General features: G+C 38.2%; 1 long non-coding RNA gene across 2 annotated transcripts in view; it reads right to left on the bottom strand.

The window, feature by feature from the left end:
- LOC103479801 (uncharacterized) overlaps positions 1-21,588 on the bottom strand; it is a 46,905-nt gene that overhangs the window by 24,959 nt on the left and 358 nt on the right. Inside the window, exon 2 of one of the 2 annotated variants that reach the window (XR_014084285.1) lies at positions 20,278-20,440. This is a non-coding gene — a long non-coding RNA (uncharacterized LOC103479801). Of the gene's footprint in view, positions 1-2,629; positions 4,295-20,277; positions 20,441-21,588 lie in introns of those variants that run through there. The other variant, XR_535992.3, reaches the window with a different exon arrangement.

Raw genomic sequence — 21,588 nt, 5'->3', positions numbered from 1 at the left:
GCCCATAATTTTGAAACCTTAAAAAATTCCACAATTTTCTTCTTACCGCCAACTACAAACGTGATACTGATGAGGTCTAGCGAGTTTTTTCAACGTCCACCTCAATGTGGCACTGAAAAATTACGAAATTTATTAGAAAGTTTTTCACATACCTTCACCTCGTCACGCAACTCTGACTTTTTCATTCGACTCCGCTCACAAAGCGTGGCAGCTTTAGATTAAAACTAAGATTTAAATAAAACTCTCAGTTTTTGTTCTGCAAAGAAGTTTTGCTGTCACAGAGCCAACAGTTCACCTTCTGTCTCAATTTTACCTGAGATTTATATTCTGAAACCATCCTTCATTCAGAGGTACACTGACCGACCTAATGGACATATTTATTAATAACTCACAGGCAAATGCACTTTTCAGCTGACCAGATCTGAAGTGCTGCTTTAAGTGGACTCCCGAGCTGAAGAACAGTTGCTGGCTGTGCTGCAAGCGTTTGAAATTGGTGGCCTTTTTTAAGCCGAATAAAAAAAAAAAAAAAACCCTCCTTTTTTCACCTGAACAGGTGACTGCATGTAAAATGGAATTTCATTTTATTTTCCTTGCCGCTATTGCTGCTTGAATGAGGGGGGCAATAAAATGAAAAGGTACAGTAGGGCTATAAATTGACAGGGCCTTGCATTCAGCAGCCTGTTGGGACCGCCACACTAGTTCTACACATTGGGATTGTGTTTTGTGGTTCCCCCTGTTTTCTGCAGTGTGATGGCGTTTAGATAGGGCGATGGAAAAATCAGACGTTTTGCAGTGTGGGAAACTGAAACTGCATGTGAGAAAAGCAGGAGGAGAGAGTCAGTTAAGAGGTCAGTGCTGCTACAGCTCTCAGTGTGTTTTTGAATTGATGAACTTCCTGGATTTAGATGTGCTTCATGCTGCCGTCTAATTCAAATCAGCAACCAGTTGGGTGAGAAAATCGTCTGCAATTATTTCATTTGTCCAATTCTGGTTAATTTATGACTCCTAGTTTATTAAAATGAAAAATACGCCTGTACTGGTCTTGACTTTATTATGTTGTCCAGCGGTAAAAGCCACATACGCAGCAATGTGTGAAAAAGAGTCTAATTGTTTTCAACATATGAGCATCTTTGCCACTTCAAGTCTGTGGTAGGTCTCATAAAGAAAACAAGCAAGGAAGAAAAAACCCACTGAGAGAATATTGTGTTGAAGTGCTGCTTCTGTTTTACAACTACAAAAAAAACATGTAGCGTACAAATTTATGGGTTTTCACAGGAAAAGGAAACAACTTTTTAAGAAAACTAAACTATCTAACTAACTATCTTGCATAGCTTTCTCTTTCTGAGTCAAGGTTCTCAAGTCTAGTTTATTTTATAAGAATTAAAAAAAAAAGGTTTTTTTTTTGTTTATTTTCTGTTTCTACAGAGTCAGGGAGAAATAAACAGGAGCCAGCACACGTCAGATCTTTCACAGTAACTTGTAAAACAAACTAAAAAAAATCCAATATTGTAGTTACTATGAAAATAATTCCTAAAAGAATATATTAGTAATAGTTTTTGTCTTTCAGTTCAATCTGAGAGGCAAAAAGCAGAATGCATGTCACTGTTACCCAATAACCTTGATGGGCCGAGGGTAATATGGTAATTTTGTTTTTTCTTCTTCTCTATAATGAACATACTGCACAATACTGCAATACTTTAGGTATCACTGAGCAACTGCAATGGATAGTCCTTAGATTGAGTACATCACCAATGACTTTAATATCCCTTTAAACTGAACGAGAATTATTTTAACATGCTACATTTAACATTATGACTTTTGTCAAATTGCAAAACCTATTCACAGATGACTTAATTCTTTAAACCATAGAAATGTTTTAGTTAATGCTTTAACTCAAATACCTTGTCCCTTTTTGTCTTATCATATCAGTCAGTATAAGTTTTACGTCCAGACTGAAAACACATCTACTCTCCCTGGCCTTCAACACCAATTAAAGAGAAATGTAAATGATGGAAGAAAATTGCTGCAGCTGCAATTAAATATTATTATAGGTTTTATTCACATTATTAGCTCTTTGTCTTTGATTATAACTACAAATAAAATATAATTTAATATTTAAGCATTTTAGCTTTTAACTTTATCCACTGTTTTCACAGAATAATATTTTATCTCTTACACAAAAAATTAATTATAAAACTGAAAAAGGTGTAAAGCTGTAAAGCTGTCTCTCTTTATTAAGCTTCCCAAATAGGCAGTCATTACTTCCTCACTGGATGTCATTAACAACATGGTTTCTCAGGTTTTTGTAATAAATAATAAATAAATGTATATTTTCGAATAAAAACACAAAATTAATGCCCTTTGTGTGTAAACCATATCAAAATGGCAAAAACAATAAATTAAAAGTGAATTCTGTAGTCCTTCAGCTGTTTCTCAGCTAGCTCAACACACATGTACAAAGTCCGCTAGCATTACCAAAAATTAGCCCCGAGAAATATGTCCCGTTTTCTACACAACATACTCATTACAAACTGCATAACTTTACTCACTAGTCGACTCTCTATTCAATAATATCTTCAACTCTTTGAGGATACCAATATATATATGGATCAAAATATATTTTACTTACCTGTGATTTAGAAAAGATGAGACGCTATGTTGAGCTTCTAGCATCTAACAGTAATGTTTATTCTTCTTCTGTGTGTCCAACCTTCTTTATGATTCCAATACAGTAGTCGCCCCCTAGCGGTTGTATTTGGAAACGCACTGAATAATTGAAATAAAACAAAAAACCTATAATGAGAAATTAAGAATAGAAGAAAAAATAATGTTGCGGTCCTATTTTTAAACTTATTATTTTCATTTACTTATAACTTGTTTGTCACCTACTTTTGGTATTGTTCACCTTGGATGGCACTTTAGGGCGCCTATAACAGGAAAAACTCTAAAACTTAAATATCACACAAGATCTAACAATACTTCACACAATAAGACAGTAGTTCAATAAAATGCTAACAGAAACTTGGCTGTAATGTTTGCTGAACTATTTATACCTAGGGTTACCCAGGAGTATTAAATTCAACTTTGATGTTCAGCATTTGAAGTCTCTGTGTGACAAAGGCTTCATGTAGACCCCTGCATAAAACTTTTACCTTTAAAAGTATTCCAAGGGCAAAAGAAGTGTTTGAAACACTGATGAAGATGGATGTTTTCAAGCTGTTTCTTAAACATGAAGAATAAAACTTAAAAGATAGCATCTGTTTGATCTAATTTTATCTGCTCCTCAGGTGTTGAGGCAAAGAAAAATGATGTAAATGAAATCAGAGTAAAGAGGTCAACATAATTGCAACTAGGGAGTGATTAAATCTCTCAACCATCAGTTGGTTCACTCAAGAATACTCATAAAAAAGGAAGATATAGACGGTTGTCGGCTGCTCTGATCAATGCTGGCTGGCTGCTTCTTTAATTCATTAACCACATGGTGCATGGGCTTTCAGGGGCAATCTAGCTTTGAGTAACGGTGAGCTGCACTGACAGGCTTTGTCATCGATCTGTCGCAGCTCGCTGGCCCTGCCAGGAGAAATCGAATCTGTGGATAAACCTGGAGACGCCTTCTGCTGGGCGCCATTGACTCACACCGAGAAGAACATGGACGGGAGAACGGGGGGGGGGAAAGCTGAGGCTTATGTGTGGTATTTGCACTCAGATGCATTCGGTCTGGACTCCAGGGACACAGACAGACAAACACACATGGACAGATGGAGACTTAAAGAAAGGCTGGCAGGAATGAAACAGAAACCAGGAGATGGAAGCTAGCAGACACACAGACAAACAAACAGGAGTTGGGGTGACAGAAGTCAGAGGCAGCTTTGGGAGGGCTGCTCTGCTCTTGTAATTCAGCTGGCATTTCTGCGGGACTCATAGACGGAGATTTTAGCTGACTGGATACAAACACGGCTTGGTGCTAAGTCCTAGCCTTGGAGGACACGGTGGGAGTTTTCTGTACTCCCTGAATCAGCAGGGTCTGGGTGTTTGCTGACGGGGCCTCGGCAAAGTCTCCACAACACCCTCCTCCTGGGAGCAGGAGAATATCATTGCCTTCAATCAAGACTGCAGCCCTCGAATGAAAATTGGTAGCAAAAGAACTGAGTTTTGGTCAGTGACTGTGGCAACTAAGATTAGCCATGTACACACTGAGTATAGCAGGAATATACATAACTTTAGGAGGGGGAAGTAGTTGGAAAACTTTCAAAATAAACACAAACGCATGAAACTTTCCCACATTTTGCCACATCCAATTTTTTTTAATGGATTTGATTTGGGATTTTGGTATTGTAGACCAACACAAACAAGTGCATGATTGCAAAGGACAAATACAGATTTTCCTTTTTTGTTAGGATTTGTGATGGAGGTACACCCAATGCTTCAAGTGGTCCAAATTATAATCTATTTCAAAAATATTCAACTAAAATAGGAACACAATGAGAATTTGATGCATGGTAACTGGGATGACAAGTAGCCGAATCAGATACTATAATGATGCTTATATGCTGACAAGCTACTCCATTCAAATAGTTCAATATTAACAAACAGGCAATACAAATACAAAAAATTCTATACATCTGCGTAGTATGATAAGTAAATTAAAAATAAAATAAATGCAATAACAAGTATGTGTATAAAATATTTTAATCTATAAATAAATCTATAAAAAAAACATACAATAAGAATCACATAAACAGGTGAGGAAACTGATCCGAGGCAAACTGAAGGAAGGTGACTAATAAAGGAAGAAGTGAACACAGAAGAAGCTGAACGGAGCAGAAAAATATAACATTTAATTAAAAATAACACCAACATCTAAGAATGAGAACACCAGAAACAAATTAACTGGCACCGACAACCATCAGTGATAACAACCAGCAACCAAAACTAATCCAAATGGAAAAGCAAAAGCAAAACAAAAAGACTTTTTATGCCTGTAAAAATCAGAGAACCACAGTGTGAACTTGTCTTCAGCTCCTCTGGAAAGCCAACCTCGCTGTAATCGCAGCTGTGGGGGGGGGCAAGGGGGTAGATCTACCAGCTTTGCAGATCTAATTACTTCAATCGTTGCTCATCCTTCTTTGAAAAATGTCTCCAGATCAGTCATGTTGGATGGACAGAGCATGTAAAAGTTTTGTTGCAGATTCAAGATTCAAAATTGGATTTATTTTGGGCTTTAACTAGGCCACTCTGACGCATGAACGCTCTTTAATCCAAGCATCTGATTGTAACTCAGACTGTATATTTAGGCTGTTGTATTGATGGAAGCTGAACCTCCACAGTGGCTCTGGATTTCCACAGGATTTCCTCCAGGATTGAGACAAATGCCCCTGTCCAGCTTCTATGAACCACAATCTGGAACAAACTCCCAGAAAACTGCAAAACAGCTGAAACACTGAGTGCCTTTAAATCTAGACTAAAAACTCACCTGTTTAGCGTTGCTTTTGAAACATAATCAATGAAACGTTAATCAACATTTTGATGTGTAACAATGACACTTGACAATTCTACAACTTTGTATTTGTTATATTTGTGTGTGTTTTTTATGATGTAAAGCACCTTGAACTGCCTTGTTGCTGAAATATGCTATGCAAATAAACTTGATTGATTGACTGAAGGTAAATTTTCCTGCAGCACAATTTTGACCAGAGCAATAACTTGACCCTGAGGTGAACTTCTCATCACTTTTCTCCTTGGTATTCATGACGCTGTTTGATAAATATTCTGTAACAAACCTATGAGGCCGTTACAAAACAGCAGGTAAACACAAGCCACACCTGTCAGATTTGATTTAGTGAAAGTTTTTTAATTCCACTTTACAATCATGCCCTTCCCTGTAAAGTTTGTGGTTATACTGAAAGAAAATATGAGCGGTTTCAAGCTGCTATGTCTACATTTTAAAGCAGAGATTTAAGCAACCAATTTTACAAGCGATAAAATTTTCTGCAAAGAAGACAGACGAGACAGTAAACAAAGCTGGTGCAGAGTATCACCACTTCATTGATTTTCTGATAGTGAGTCATCGGCAGCAACAGAGAGTTTGTTGTCTGGCAAACTCACATTAAAACGATAGAAAAAGTTATATTTTATCATAAGTCAAACTTTACAGAAACCTCTCCACATTACTTAAGAGAACAAGACTGTGGTGAAAGAATGATCCTACGTCTATTGAGAGCAGGCTGTCAAAATTTTCAGAGGTAGTTGAAGGGAATATTCCCCCAGCGAAAGGCATCAAACTCAGTCTGTTAAAGTTTTAAGCAAAATACAGATGAGCATAACACGGCAACTTCAAATACTTTATGAAAATATGGGACACCTCTTTCAAGTCTCTTGAATGATTTCTGTTGTATTATCGCACTGAAAACAAATGTTTATTTGTGTTGAAAGCACATGCTGCCACTGCTCTCCTCTGCCTGGCAGTTTATTCATTATTCAATACTTTCCCCACTTTTAACAATGGAATCTGAACTTCTTCACAGACACAAAATAAGCACAAAAGCCAGAGATTGTTATGAGAGGCGAAAATTTGAAGATAGATTGCAAAAACAAATGTTCTGTTCTCTCTTGGTTTTTAGCTGTGTGTGCTTTTTGTCTGACTTTTAATACTTGTTTTATATCTTTTTCCCCCCCTCCTTTTCATTTTGGAGCTTCAAGCATTTTAAAAGCATTTGAAGACCCCAGCAGACTTGGAGTCCCTTGGAGATGAATGGTACTGACCACATTATGGATGAAAAACTACACACACTCACATTCACTCAGATATACAATGTTTGGATTTGCTTTGAAGCGTTTGCCGCCCAGATTGTTCCTCTGAGTACTAATATCTCTTTACTTGCTGAATCCTAAACTCTTGAAGCAAACTTCACAGGTCGAGCTCTGAGTGACTCAGAGATGGTGTTACAAATTCACTCATTTATTTGCAGTGACATCACACTTATATCAATTGGATTTGTAAACAAATATATGTGAATTGTTATAGGAATGTAAAAAAATATACACACAAAAGTTTAATGATATGCTTAAAGAAATTGTTCACACTTTGGTGGGAGGGTTTCGTTAAGTTAAAAGCAATCAGTCCAGCCAGGTTGTTTTAATACTAAATGTTTGTGATGTAGCAAAGAAACTAAAACAAATATTTTGATGAATAGCCCATGAGAAGTGATCCATTCCTTGATCCATATTTATTTCAGATTGAATTCTGGGGATGGTGTGCTTGGGAAATGTAAAAAAATTATGTATCCGCAAATATTTACTTTATTGACTCCCCAGGACTCTGAAGGTGTTCAAAGTTGGTGGATAATTACCGGCATGTGTTTTAAAGAAAACATCATCTGCAGAAAGCCAAGATGAAACCTTAAAGTTCACTCTCGCAGACAGGAGTCGATATTGGTGTAGTTTATTTTTAATCCGTACTACCTATAGTTTTCTATGCAGTTTAGATAGGCAGTCCACAGAACGTGAGTCACAGCTGCTGTGGAACAACCTGAGATCGATGCTTTATTGGTGTTTTGGGGTGTTTCCTGCATGAAGCAGGATTCCTGCAGAAGAAAAACAGGAGAAAAATGAATAAAACCCACAATCAACTACTGAAGTGTAGAACTTCCTTTTGAGACATCATTTTAAATATATATATATTATTTATTTATTTATTTATTTATTTTATTTTATTACAATTGTTGGACTGTAGATACAGCAGTTATTAATTTTTCAGGTTTCAGAGGTTTGGATGAAGACATGACTGTTTGCATCACATTGACAACATGTGGGATTTTCCTTGGCAACACGAGCAAAACAACAATATCCAATTTAGACTTTCATAACTCACAGCCCAAAGTTTCCAATGAGAGATTTTTCAAACAGTTGCATTTTCTTTCTTTTTTTGTGTGTGTGTGGAAGATTTTGAAAAACAAAATCTTTGTTTCTTAACTTTTCATTAAGAAACAAAAACACTCATTATTTTCATTTTCATTCTTTAAAAAAAAAATACATCAGAACCCCTTTGTGAAAGAACAAAATGGAAAATGCTGGAACTGTGCATAATGTATGCTGCCATTCAAGAATATATTACAGTATGCCTCTCGTCAGCGAAGAACAAAAGGTAAAGCATGCAGGTAGCTCAGGGGGGAACTGAATAAGTCATCCAGCTGTGAGTGAAAGAGAATGAGACGCACCGGGAGCCCGTTCCTGCAAGGCTACTGCCACAGAGATGTGGAAGGCAAGTCTGGACGACTTGGCCAGTTATCCTTCCTTCACAAAGCTGATAGTGTGTTGCTTTCACAGACAAAGAATGTGTCATCCTGCCTCTGCTCTCCTTTCTCTTCCAGTCTGCTGAAGCAAACGCCTGACCTTCAGTAAATATGCTGCTAACGTCACAAAGCAGGAGTAAAGGACATAAGGTTATAATAGGTCTTTGTTGCTGCCCTTAATCCTACATAGAAAGAAGTTTTTTTCTTATTCGGGTATCTTTTTTTTCTTTTTTTATATTTGACAGAAATGCAAGAAAAAGCTGCCGCATTATAGTCGGTCATCTTGGAGACAAGGGAGGAATCACTGGTGGCACAGCGCTCTGCAAACGTGTTTATACGCTGAACAGCATGTCGTGAGACAAATGTATTTTATTGGAACTATTTGTGAAAGAAAACAAACAGAAGTAAATTTTGATGCAGTTACAGCTTCAAGTATTTTGGGTATGTCTTTACCTGCTTTACCCAGTATTTGTTTTGTGAAATAGCTCAGCTTCACTCTGATTGGACGGTTCACATCTGCATACAGCAACATACAGCAAAGCACTAATAACAGGATGCAACACACAATTGTTGAAAAATTTCAATATTTTCAACAATTAAAGTTTCTGAGTGAAATTGTAAACAAATTTGGGTGTTTATGTCACTTTTGAAAGAATGTTTTCTCAGTCCATATCAATACAGGACTCACTTCACAGTAGATAATAACGCTCTCTTACTATTTTCAGCCAGTTCCAACTTCTAATTTATATTTTGAGTTGTTCAGTCCATCTTCTTTTGTCTTTCCCAAATTGTGTGAAGATTCTGCAATCTTGTGAGCTACTAAATTTGAAAAAAGCTTCAGAAAAAACATCTCAGTAAATTTTTTGCCTTACAAAAAATGTTAAATAATTGATAATCCATAAACAGGAAAAGTTTAGTGAAGCCCATCTATTACTTCACACCACTACCCAATACTTAATGAAAGCTTCTCCAGGGATTCAAAGATATGTAAATGTTTTAATCACATTTTTGACTAAATTTACAACATTTCAACAAATTAATTTTTCTCTTCTGATGTTTCCTCTAATTTGCACAATTCAGCATTCAGTTCAGCTAAGTAGCTCATCTCTGCAGTTTATTTGGTTGAGTGCTATCAGTCGTCCTCTGATGTTTTTAAAGGTTTCCCAGCTGGTCAAAAATGTTCTTTTGAGTCCAGTGGGAATGACCTAACAAGTCATAAAAACTCTCCAGCTTTTCTGTCCAGCAGAGGAAAAAAAACCTTGACAGTTTTTCTAATGTATCTCCATGCTGATGCTAAAGCTTTCTTTTCTTCCCTTCTGTCTGGTTTGCTGTATTTATTCTTAAAAATATTAAAGCTTCATGACATCTAAGGGTGTGCAACTGTATGAAAGACATAACAAAAATAAATTAATCATTATCACCGCAGCACAGCTTTTTTATCTCGAAGTTTATGTGCTTCTCTTGTTCTCTGCCTCTAAAGCAGATATCTGACCGGTGTGCAGCTCGGAGGCGTGCTCCGATGAAACAGATGCTTCACAGATGTCAAGGTTAACACGTGCAAAGAGGTATTCACTTTTTGTTTAACAAGCTGTTGGGAACATGCCTCGGAGCCGCTGCCTTTGGAAGTCTCTGTCTCTGCATTATACTGTAGACTTTCAATCCTTGCAGTCAAAGCTCCATATTTTTATGGGTTTTAGGGTGGGATTCAAAGAAAAATTGTCTTGAGGAAACAGTGACAAAGTACACAGGGTGAAGAACCGAGATGACTACTGATGCTCTCTTGAGCTCAGATTGAAGGCAGCTGCCATCCATGAAGGAGATCATTTCTCCAGATATAGTTGAAGAGGGAGCTGTGCTGACTTTTGGGGCTTATAAAAAAAAGACCAGTCTCCTTTTTTTTTACAGGAAGCATGCTGGAGAGAAAAGGCAGTAAAGGAAAAGCAGACTGCTGGGTTGAAGATGTCAGAAATCTATGTAAATTACTTTCTCTGCAGCAATCTTTAAAATCAGGACTTAAGATATACCTTTGTCACTTTTATTTGAGAATGACGTTCATCAGAGGGGATCTGAGTGATATTCCGGGTAATCATGAGGAAAAGGCCGGAAGTGCTTGAAGGAAATTCTCTTTCGGAGAATTCTGTGAGTGATGCTTGAAGTTTTATGGGAGTGAGGAGACGAAGAGGAGGCAGCAGCTGCTTTTTCATATTTGACAGTAACAGCTTCTCAGCAGAACAGCCCTCCCATTAGAGTGAGGCCTTCCGTTGCCTCGAAGCTATTCTCGCATGTGCATACCGGTCTATTTAGGGGAGAGCAGGCATGTCTGTTTAGGTTCGCGCTGCACCTCTAAGTGAAAGCTGGCTTTTTAAATTATTCTCCGCATCTCATGTAGTCTGATTCTGGTGCATACTTGAGGCTGCTTTCGGAAAGTTAACAAGGTTGCCTCTTTGTTATGGAGAAGCTGGAGTGAGTGGAAAATTACCTTGCTGAACACGGCACACACAAAGCGTTTGTTCTTCTGCTCTTTTGGCACTTGATAATCAGCTGCAGGAACAATCAGACTTGGAAACACATGCCTCTTGATAAAACAGAAAATGTATGCACACAATAACTTCTTTTTTTCCTCTCAGGTCCAGCCATTTGCACACACTGCTCCGCTAGCAGTTAGATACAATGATTAATTAATAATGTGCTGTCGCTAATACCCTGCAGTCATGTCCTGTATCGTCTGGTCTGCAGGGAGAAAGCTTCAGTCACACTGCATCAGCTTCCCGCTACTTTGGGTCGCCGTCAGGTCAGTTCAACAGAACCTCTTTAATAATACAAGAGCGGCACTGTAGGCCTGGGACCCACATGTCGCGCACAATGAGAGAGCGCATGACACTAAGCTCCAGCCGGGTGCTCACAAATCATCATCAGCCGCTGACGCATCATGAACCTAAATGACCTGACTTGAGCTCAGAGAGATAAATTAGGTCCAAAGAAGAGGAGGGGGTGAGAACCGAAGACATTCAGGTTGAAGATGGCAAATCTAATTTTGTCTAATGTTTATGCAGCGTTCCAACATTCAAAGGAAAAGCTGAGAAAGATGAGAAGTAATGCTACACCCACTGTTTCACTTATAATATTTGTGTGGGTCTGAAATAAATGATGTTATCAAAAAGTAAATAAATAATAGTCTGAAGGCCGCACTTGCTGCGAGAAACACTTCACTGCTCGTTATGGGGTCCGGCACTTTCATACACAGCAGTACACTTTCTTTAATCATTCTGCTGAGCGCTGCATGCAGGCCACGCGCACAAACACACACTGCTGCTGACGGGAAAGTAATCCTCATTTATATCAAGGCTGCTTTATTTTACTGGTTTTGTTCTTTATTAAAAATCAAGAAATGCCTGCGAGACAAGATCCTACCAAAACATTATTAAAATAAAATAACACACTTTTCAGAGGATTGTAAAATTGCTAAAACACAACTTCTGAAAACATTACACTGCAATACAATCCATATAAATGGCAGCATGTTTTTAAAAAAAGACCCAAAGCGTTCATGGCAAACCCAAACTCATATTTTTGCAAATGTAATAAAGCCCACTCTGATTTGAACTTTGACCTACATCACTGTGTTTTTGGAAGTCACTTGTAGAACCATTAAACGCTTTATTTTTGGTGTCAGAACATTTTGACCCATCCAAACTCATGACCTATCCTTTCATTTAGCTACTTTGTTCTCCTGTACTCACAGTAAACAAGCACTGCTGCTGAGGATATTTAGCAAAATCTTCTCCTAATGATGCTTAACGTAAGTGCTCATGAGTATGTGGCAAAGGGTTACCGCAACCTTTGAACATTTCAAAAACCTACAGGAGGTTTAATAATCCCCCTGCTGCTTCTAAACGGACATGGGAGGATAATGAGCGCGGGCATCCAACTTCTGCCTCACCTGAATTAATCAGGAGCATTAGAGCGCTCTTCAGCGCGCAGGCTAGCATAATATCTAATGAGTGAGAGTTGGAGCACACTGTGTCCCTGCTTGAACTTTAAACACTTGAAAAACAGAAGGAGAGACGGAAGGAAAAATAACACCGTGTACCCATTACTCTTGAGCGGAAGTTCAGCTCTGAAGTCTCACAAAGAGATGAGCTCCCAACGGAGCTAAAGTTGCAAATACAGTTTTCCGCTGGAACAAGAGTCAGTATAAATGCCCGGGGTCCGCAGACCGTATTGTGTTTTGAATTCATTTGCAGGGTTTGGAGTTTATTCTTCCATATGAACTTTGTCACTGCGCAGTAGGGCCTTGCTTTGTGCAGCTGGCAGCTATTCCCTGGTGGCCTTTAGCACATCACACAGTTTGCATAGCAGGCAAGTCCATAGGTCTGCATTTGCAATTCAAAGCGGCTTCGCTCACACGTCCGCTGCAGAGTAATAGACTGCTGTCACTGATGAGTCCCTGAGGTGCACAGAGTGAATCCTCTCTCACGTCCTTATTGATTGGCCTGGGAGTCCGACCTGATTTACATCGACAAGAGCATTGGGGCCCAAATGAAGGTAAGCATGTTTTCCAAGTTGGAAACACGAGGGCAACATCGCTCCTCAAACAGGCAGCTGGGAAGGTAAACACTGATGTATGGATTGAACGCTGGTGAAGACAGCTGACTGAGCTGCTTTTGCTGGCCACTTAAATATCTGCTCCTTCATTGTGCATTTGTTTTCCAAGGGGCATCTTATAGTTCTACATCTGCAAACGATTCTTGTTTTACTTCATTGCAAAGTTGAGTCTTTAAGGTTTAAATACCTAAACTAATAAATAATCGCTGCACATGACATAGTATTAGATTTACAGGCTCTTTTGTAGCTCCTAAAGTTGGTAATAAAAATGTTCATTGGTCTGTTTTTTTTTTTTTTTGGCAGAAAAAAACTGTTTTGTCAGTTCAGAGTGGCTATGTGCTGCTGAAGAAAACTCCCCCCCTGCTGGCAGTGCAAGAAACTGCAGGAGATCAATAAAGGTTGAAACAATGCAATGAAGTTGTGTTGTGCACAATTCAGAGGCACCGCATGATCTTCCAGCGTCCGTCTGATCTGACAAACAGGTAAATAATGCAGATCATCTTTTGAGGATGAGCTCCAACAATGTTTCAAAACAGAGAAACACAATCTGAAGCAAGTGTTTAGGGGAGTTTAGTTAGGAATAGATGTTTTCTCTGAATGAAAAAGCTTTTTTTTCCCAACCATACTCCTCAGGCAAGATGTGGGGAAAATGGTAAATTGTTACCAGATGACAGAGATACCTGCAGGTCCTTCAGTGTTGCTGCCGGGCTGTGATCAGCATTCCTAATAATTTCCGTTTTGTTTTATCTTATCCATGAAGAAGAAGCAGCATCCAGTTCTTGTAATGTTACTGTCTTTACCATATTTTACTGACATGTTGATGACTGTATTTACTCTTTTCATAGTTATCTAAATAATTCTCTCTTATGCCCTTTTCTTGATTGCTACCTTTGCACAATTTTTTTTAACTTATCTGCAAACTATGACTTTAGCTAAAGATGCAGAGGTGCAGCAAATCCAAGAAGGACATCTGAACTGTGGGATTCTCTTTGCCAAGAAGACAGAATGCATAAAATTGTGAAACTTGCTTGATGCAACTTTACTACTTTGATGATTTAAGATATTTGTTTGTTTTCATTTGGATAACACAGGCTATGCGTCACATTAATGGCGGAAATGTACAGATATTATTTATTAAGGTCATAGGCTTTTTACATAACTGATATCTCAAATGGTCTATCCATTATCAAAGTAATCCAGAAAAAATTAAGAGCCCACTGCACTGAATCCCATTGAAAACCTCATGGTTATTTCACCAAATATTAATTTCTGATCTCTTCCTGAGTTAAAACATTAATATTATTGTTTCTAAATGAATATTAACTTTTTTTCTTTACATTATTTGAGGTCTGAAAGTTCCCCATCTTTTGTTATTTTGACCATTTCGCATTTTCTGCAAATAAATACAAAATTTTTGCTTGGAATTTTGGAGACATGTTGTCAGTAGTTCCTAGAATAAAAGAACAATGTTCATTTTACTCAAACATATACCTATAAAAAGTAAAATCAGAGAAACTGATCATTTTAAGTGGCTGTCTTAAAATCGATCTTTAACCTGAAATTGTTTTATCCCCCAAAAGACAAGCATCCTGTTTCTGATGCCCTTAAACTGGCTACACTGGTTTGCTTTTTCATCACAATTTCATTTCATTTGCACCACCTCAGAATTTGGACTGCAGAACATTAAACTGGAGAACTTCCCTCCAGTTAATATTTCATTGCCAATTATGCATTTGCACAGATTAATAATACCTCAAAGTGAATTGGTAAGTTTTCCGGGTGAATTCATAGTGTGAGACTGAGACCCGCAGCATCTGGTTGACCACATTCAGAATCCAAATGAAACAGATGGATTAAAGCCACAGCCCTTTGGATCTCAGAGCTCATTTAGAAGTCAGTATCAAAAGTGATGGATGCTGCTTTTAAGGTTTCATAGGATGCAGCTGGAGGAGTTTGATTCATTTTTCAAAGCGAAATCTTCAACTTCCCACAAAGTCTCTGGGAAAGAAGAAAGAGTTCAAACATGCATAAAAGCAGAGGAACAATTTGTTTCCAAGCACAAATATTAATGCAGGATTTGACAGAGGCAGATGAGGCACTGATGTAATTATGTCGTTGACGCTAGCCTCGCTTGGCATGAGCGCTGACAGAGCCGTCAGCTTGGGGAAATGTGAGTCTGAAGAATGTCAAGGGTTTTAGTTTCAGCGCAGAACACAGCAGATCTTTGGAAATGTCACTCTGTAAACACATTAAAAGGTTACGCTTCATCAGTCACATGCCCGTTGACAAGTGCATGGGACGTATGATCTGATGCTCGCTCACAGACATACAAATGAAAAAGAAACTTACGATTCACACACGCACACACACACACACACACACACACGCTGAACTAGTAAATGACCTTTTCTTTAATCATTGCTCTATAGTAAACTGTGTTGTCTTCCTGATTCCCACAGCAGACAACTAAATTACCTTCTATGCATCATAATTTCTGCTGGAAATGGCAGCAAATGCAAAGCAAGGCTGCAGAAATGAGGTGCGAGTCGAACATAACAAAAACAGAGCAACAGAGAAAAAAAGAGGAGAGGAAAGCACTCATTTTTTCTCTCTCTCAGAGCTGTAATTTTAACTCCATTAAAATGCTTTTCTCCCCTCTAAAGAATCCTGAGTAATGTGGCTGTATTACAACAGAACAAAGCTTATGTGGTGCACAAAGATGCATCACTCAGCCACCCGCTTCCACTTCCATTTCTGCATATCCTAAATTGTATTTAATAGCTTCAATCAGAGTGAGGAGAAAGAATCCCTGCTGCTAATGCACTATTTGTGTTTGAAGAGGGGACATTGTGGGCGAACCATCAGTCCCTTTGCCATTAACGTTGCATTATATGTACTTTCCCCCATTATAATTACAGCTCAGCTCTGCCAGAGCTCAGACTCATGTCTCAACCTGATGCCAGGAACAAATGTAGTCTATCAGGTGTTTGGAGAGAGAGAGAGAAAAACAACTGTCCAGCCATCCTCTCTTCCCTGTGCAGGATGGCTCAGCACTGGGAGAGGCAGCCAACGTATCAGCTGCAAAAGACGAGCTGCGTGCCAGATATTGTTGAACCATCGGCTCAGGGCCTGGGATGCCAGCCAGAGAATTACCATGCATCGTGGGGTGGAAGAGGGCGGAGGCAGATGAATGGGAGCCAGAGCCGTTTGGTCAAACTGTGCAGGAGTGGCATTTGCTCTGAGGTTTATGTGTGGCACTTAGCAGAGGAGAGTGGGGAGCAGTTTCCTTTGTGCTGAATACTCGGAGCACTCAGATGTGTTGTTCTGGGAACGGGAGACAACTTGTTTCTACAACAGGAGGAGGATGAAATCAGCCTCAGTTGTTATTGCTGACATGCATGAAACCTCAGGACTGAGGTCATAAAAAAAGCGACGCAGGGATTTATTGAACCAATGAACCTTTAACAATCTGTTTCCCCTTTTAAAATGTTTAATGGCATCCTGGAATAAATCCTGCTCCTAATAAAAGAGAGCAGGTAGAAAATAGCTGGATTACAGATATCTGTTTAGTTTTTTATTTCATAGTAAAATGATGCAATGTGGAGCTGAAAGAAGCCTCTTGATAGAAGTGTTTCATATCAGTCAATATTGATAATTATTGGTTCGTTTTGTTGTTTTAAATATCTGAAATACTGCCAAACTGGTGACATGGTCTTTCCTGATTAATCCACAGTTTCTTCTGGATTTGTTGCGCTCATCTTCTCACTTCGCTCTGTTTTTTAAATTTATTTTTAAATAGTTATGAGGCACAGCAGTGAAATGTGAAACGGCTGCTGCAGAAGTTACTCAACAGGTTGTTGCTAGGTAACAAAAAAATGAGTGTGTTGCCAGGTAACCAAAGAGTGAGTGAGTTAGTTGATTCCACCAACCTAGCTTAGACATGAGAGGATGAGCGGCTAAAGTCTTTCCTCTGCCTCCATCTCCCAGAATGCTGTGCGGTTCTAGATGAGAGTTCAATGAAACTATTGAACATCCTATCAGACGTATTTTCTATTGATATTGATTACGTGTCGGTTGTGATATATATTGTTATTGATTCAGCCCTAATACAATGTCCTTTTCCTAATCTTTCAAGATTGAAAAGATTAAATGCTCATTGACATATGATGTCATCTCGTTTTTTTTCCATATTAAATTACTTTCTTGGCTAAATGTTTGGTGCTTTGTACAAAGACTATGAGCATCCTCAAGCAGAGAAATAATTATGAGTTGAAAATAGTCTTAGATAACAATCCTACTGGAAGTATTCCAGGTTGAAGTGAGTTTATCTTCATAAGTATAGACAGCGAGTCTGCGTACCGTGGCATGAGTCAGACTAATGGCCTGCAGACTATTTTGGTAAACTTAGCTGTAGTTGCACTTATATGCTAAACATTTTGGCAATCTATTACTTTGGGTATCAGGTGAGATTACTTCTTGGAATATTTTTCTACACCATTGAAATCCAAAGTAGATACAGTGGTGGGGGATATAAATATCAAACTGTTCTAAACTCTGCATAATCAAGTTTCATTTCTTATTATTTTACATAAGGCATGAACCACTATTATTCTATTTTAAATTATACATTTTATAACGATTTTTACTGTCTTGTTTTGCACTTTTCATGCCTTTAGAGTGTAAAACATCTTGGAACTAATGTACTTGTTTTTTTGTCTTTCTTACTTTCTTTTTTAAGTTATTAGCACTTATGGCCTTTATTGACAGCTACCAGACAGGAAATGGGTGAAGAGAGAAGAAGGGAAACCCTGCAGCAAAGTCTCAAGTTCAGGAATCAAACGCAGGACAGACACATCGAGGATTATAGCCTCCGTATCCTAGGCGACTACCCTACCACCACACCACACGATGCCCCAGACTGTGTTCATTCTTCTGTTAACTTTGCTGTATAAGTCTTTATCCATGCCTGTAAAACTGTGACTTTAACTTGAAGATTTATTCCAGGGTTGTGTCAACAGACTAGCAGCTTCTTAGTCACTGACAACACAGTTGTTACCACAGTAACGCATGCAGACAGGTAGGTGATGGATGAATCAGAGATGAGATCATTTCCAGGTAACTTTCTGGACGGTGAAAATTATTCAGATCCTATGAAACATCTGCAGTCCAGCAGATCTTTCAGGAATTATGGGCTGATGTGGCGCTGCTATTCTATTACACATGCAATTCTCAACTGGATTTTATTTAGGGGCATCAGACAAAAGGGGAGCTTAGTGCTAATGCATGCCACACTTTTTTATCTATCTTCTAGTTCATACTTTTGCAATGCTTTACATTAGGACATCACTTCAAATCTCAATTAAACACAATAAAGTTTGTAGTTGTATCATGAAGCAGTGTGGAAAAGTTTAAAGAGTGTGAACACTTTTGTAGATCACTGTAGCTCCACATAAGTGTTTTAGATGAAACCTGCAGGTTTAACTATTTGTAACTTAATCCCAGTCCAACAGAAGAAGATTCCTAAATACGATCCTTGCAGTTTCTCATTAAAAACTACTTTACGGATTAATCAACTGAGCCCACATTGGGTCTTATGAGAATATTGATGATCAATGAGGATGTCAACACCTGCCGTTCTCTAACAGAGTTTAAAGCTTGGTTAATGTCTGCAACCCTCAGGTGAGACACAATATTGATTGAGCATTTTCCAGATCATTAAGGCAGCTCCAGGACATGAAAAGGTGCGTCTTTTGTGTAAACTGGGAAAAAAAGAGAAAAAAATGAGAAAAACTTTTTCCCGTTTTGTCATCATGTTTCATTTGGTCTTGTTCTGTAAGGTTGACAGCTCCCGGGTTTGTGCTTCTTCTTGACGGAAACGCAAGTGGTCATGCTGTCAGGGGGGAGCAGAAGTCCTTGTTGTTGCCGAATCGTCTGTCGGTCGTGAGAGTAAAGGGTCTTTGTGGATCAATGACTTCTCAAGGGGCTGATAGGCAGAGGAGCGCACATGCAGAGGCAGTAAGATCTGTGTTTGGCTTTCACAAAGACAAATTATGTGGTAGATTTTTACACAATACACAAGAGCATCCTTCATCAGACAGTTTTGTGTAGGAATGTGTCTGGGATGTTGGATTTTAAATGTTGATAAAATCTTGGCATGTGTGAAAATACATATGTTTGTTTCTGAAGCAGCTTCGTAAAATGCTGCATGAATATAGATAAGTAAAACCTTTGAGACGGATTTTTGTCCTTCACTAAACAACTCAAAGCAAGGGGTGAGTTTTTTTGGTAAAATGGAGTTATGATACTTCAGTAAACAATGATATTTTATTGTTTTATGCTTCTTTACGGGGATGCCAGTAAAAAAGAATAAAAGTCTTTTGATAAATGTTTCTCTCCGAATCTATACAACTTCAATCCATCTGCATTTGATGTTGTTGGATTACACTGCTGCTGTTTTTTTAAAGGTTTTAGTGGCTCTAGTGACCTTTATTTGATAGCTAATTGGCTAATGAGAGAAGGGGAAGACATGCAGCAAAGGTCACCAGGCCGGGAATCGAACCTGTGTCCTCCGCATTGAGGACTAAGCCCTCCGTAGGTGGGTTGTGCTTAACCCCTGCACCACCGCAGCACACCTACATTGCTGTAAATAACACAAAAAACAAACTTATAATTCTTTAACAATCTAACATGTCCTAAGACTGTTGAGACAAATAACAACATTAACTTTAACTGGTAACATACAACTCTGTTCCCCCTAAAGATGCCCTGCTTTTCCATTTTTGTTATACTTAAACATTTCAAATCACAAAAAGAAGTTAAGAATATAAGCTGATAGATACTCTGGCTAACTGTAAAATGCAGTTTTCAAATGAAAATATGTATTAAAAAGGTAAGAAACTATCCAAATCAAGTCACTGCCACAATTGCAGAATCAAGACATTACTTAAACAGAACCTGCCTGGCGACGTGAAGTAGAATAAAAAATCTTAAAGCAACACATCATGTTCTGATCCATGGCACTCCAGTTAACCACAATGAGAGCAATTAGGCTAAACACAATTAGTCTAATTGGATATTGATGATTCATCCAGGAGTTAACAAAGGAACATCTAAAGCACCGCTGACCTCATTTACCTCAGTCAAATTCAGCGTTCACTCTTCAACAATAGGAAGAGACTGAGTAAAACGGCATTTGTTTTAAGAGTTTCATAACCAACATGAACAATAAATAAATGATTAAAAATGTCAGTCTAACATTTGCTAAAAATATTTTATAGGAAAATAATATGTAGGTTGATGACAACAGAAAAGAAAAACCTTTTGGACGATGCGTAAAGGTCCATCAGGACTAAAACCAGCAGAAAAACAACGTCATACCTACATTTACACTACAATGGTAGCAGTGTGATGGTGAAGGGTTGCTTTGCTTTCCAGGACCTGGATGACTCGCTGTGAATGTTGAATTTCACTCTACAGCACAAAATCCTGAAGCAGAAGGTCCAGATGTTAGATCGTGACTTCAAGCTCAGGGCTGTGCAGCAGGACTATGATGCAAAACACAAAACAAAACAACAAATTTTAAAGTCTGGACTTAAATCCAGTTGAGATGTTGTAACTTAAAGCACGCCACTCGTGCTTCAGAAGCCTCCAATTTGGCAAAGACAGTTAAAACAATCCTGCAAAGTGTGATCAATCTGCGCTCAGATACGACTGAATTAGGCCGGCTGGTCCTTACTTTTGACGCAACCGGTCAAAAATGTGCTTCTTTACATTCAGTAATATAATTTCTCCTCACACTGTCTGAAATGAATGCCATAATGACTTCCAAGGTGATCAAACTTTAATAAGAACTTTAATGAGACTTCGAACTAAATACCTGAACTCAGGCTTTTTAATCAGGCAGTCTGATCATCTCTCCACATACCACACATCACAATTTATATGCTGAAGACCTGGAGCTTTATCTTTTAATAAAAAATGATTGGAGAATTTATGGATTTCTTGTCTGTTTTACACCTAAAGATATTGACTGTGAGTTTTATTTTAAAAAGTGAGAGCAGAAGAAGCAAGAATTGAACAAAAAAAATCTATTGAGCTACACAATCTTCCTTTTAGTGGGGAAAAATAATAAATAAAGGAAACACTGAATTACTTATACACACTTTTGCCTGTTAGGTGCTGTTTGTTATTCGTTCAATAATTTTGCATTTCTTCACAACTCTTGCTTGTTTGTTCTGCAAGAAAACCTCCAAATCTTTTATTTCTTTTTACCTTTAAGTAAAAAGAAACACTTCAAACTTAAATATCCAGTCAAATAAAACAATATTTAGACACATTTCAGCAGGATTTTTTATTCTTTTTTGGTTCAGATGAGTGATGCCAATAATTAGAAATCAAACCTCAATCAAGGTATTTTGTTGGGCTTTTTTTTTTTTTTTAAATTCACATCTAAAAATAGCAAAAGCTTTGTTTGCACTGAATCCTTTGCACGCCACACTTTTATTTAATGGTGAATGATTGCATTCCTTGGCGATGCATTCCCTAATAGATGCATTAAAGTTTATGACTGTGAAGTAGAAAACCTCAGTGGGTTTGGAGGCTGCATTGGGAATAGAAAATATAAGACAACAAAACAACATCTTTCCGGAGGGGTCCTCCACAGCCACCAAATCACATTCCCCTGGGCTCTGAA

This window comes from Poecilia reticulata, chromosome 17, assembly GCF_904066995.2.
Source record: "Poecilia reticulata chromosome 17, P_reticulata-male-v2, whole genome shotgun sequence".
Taxonomy (NCBI): domain Eukaryota; kingdom Metazoa; phylum Chordata; class Actinopteri; order Cyprinodontiformes; family Poeciliidae; genus Poecilia; species Poecilia reticulata.
The sequence above is the reverse complement of the archived record's forward strand: the minus strand, read 5'-3'. Positions and strand labels throughout refer to the sequence as shown.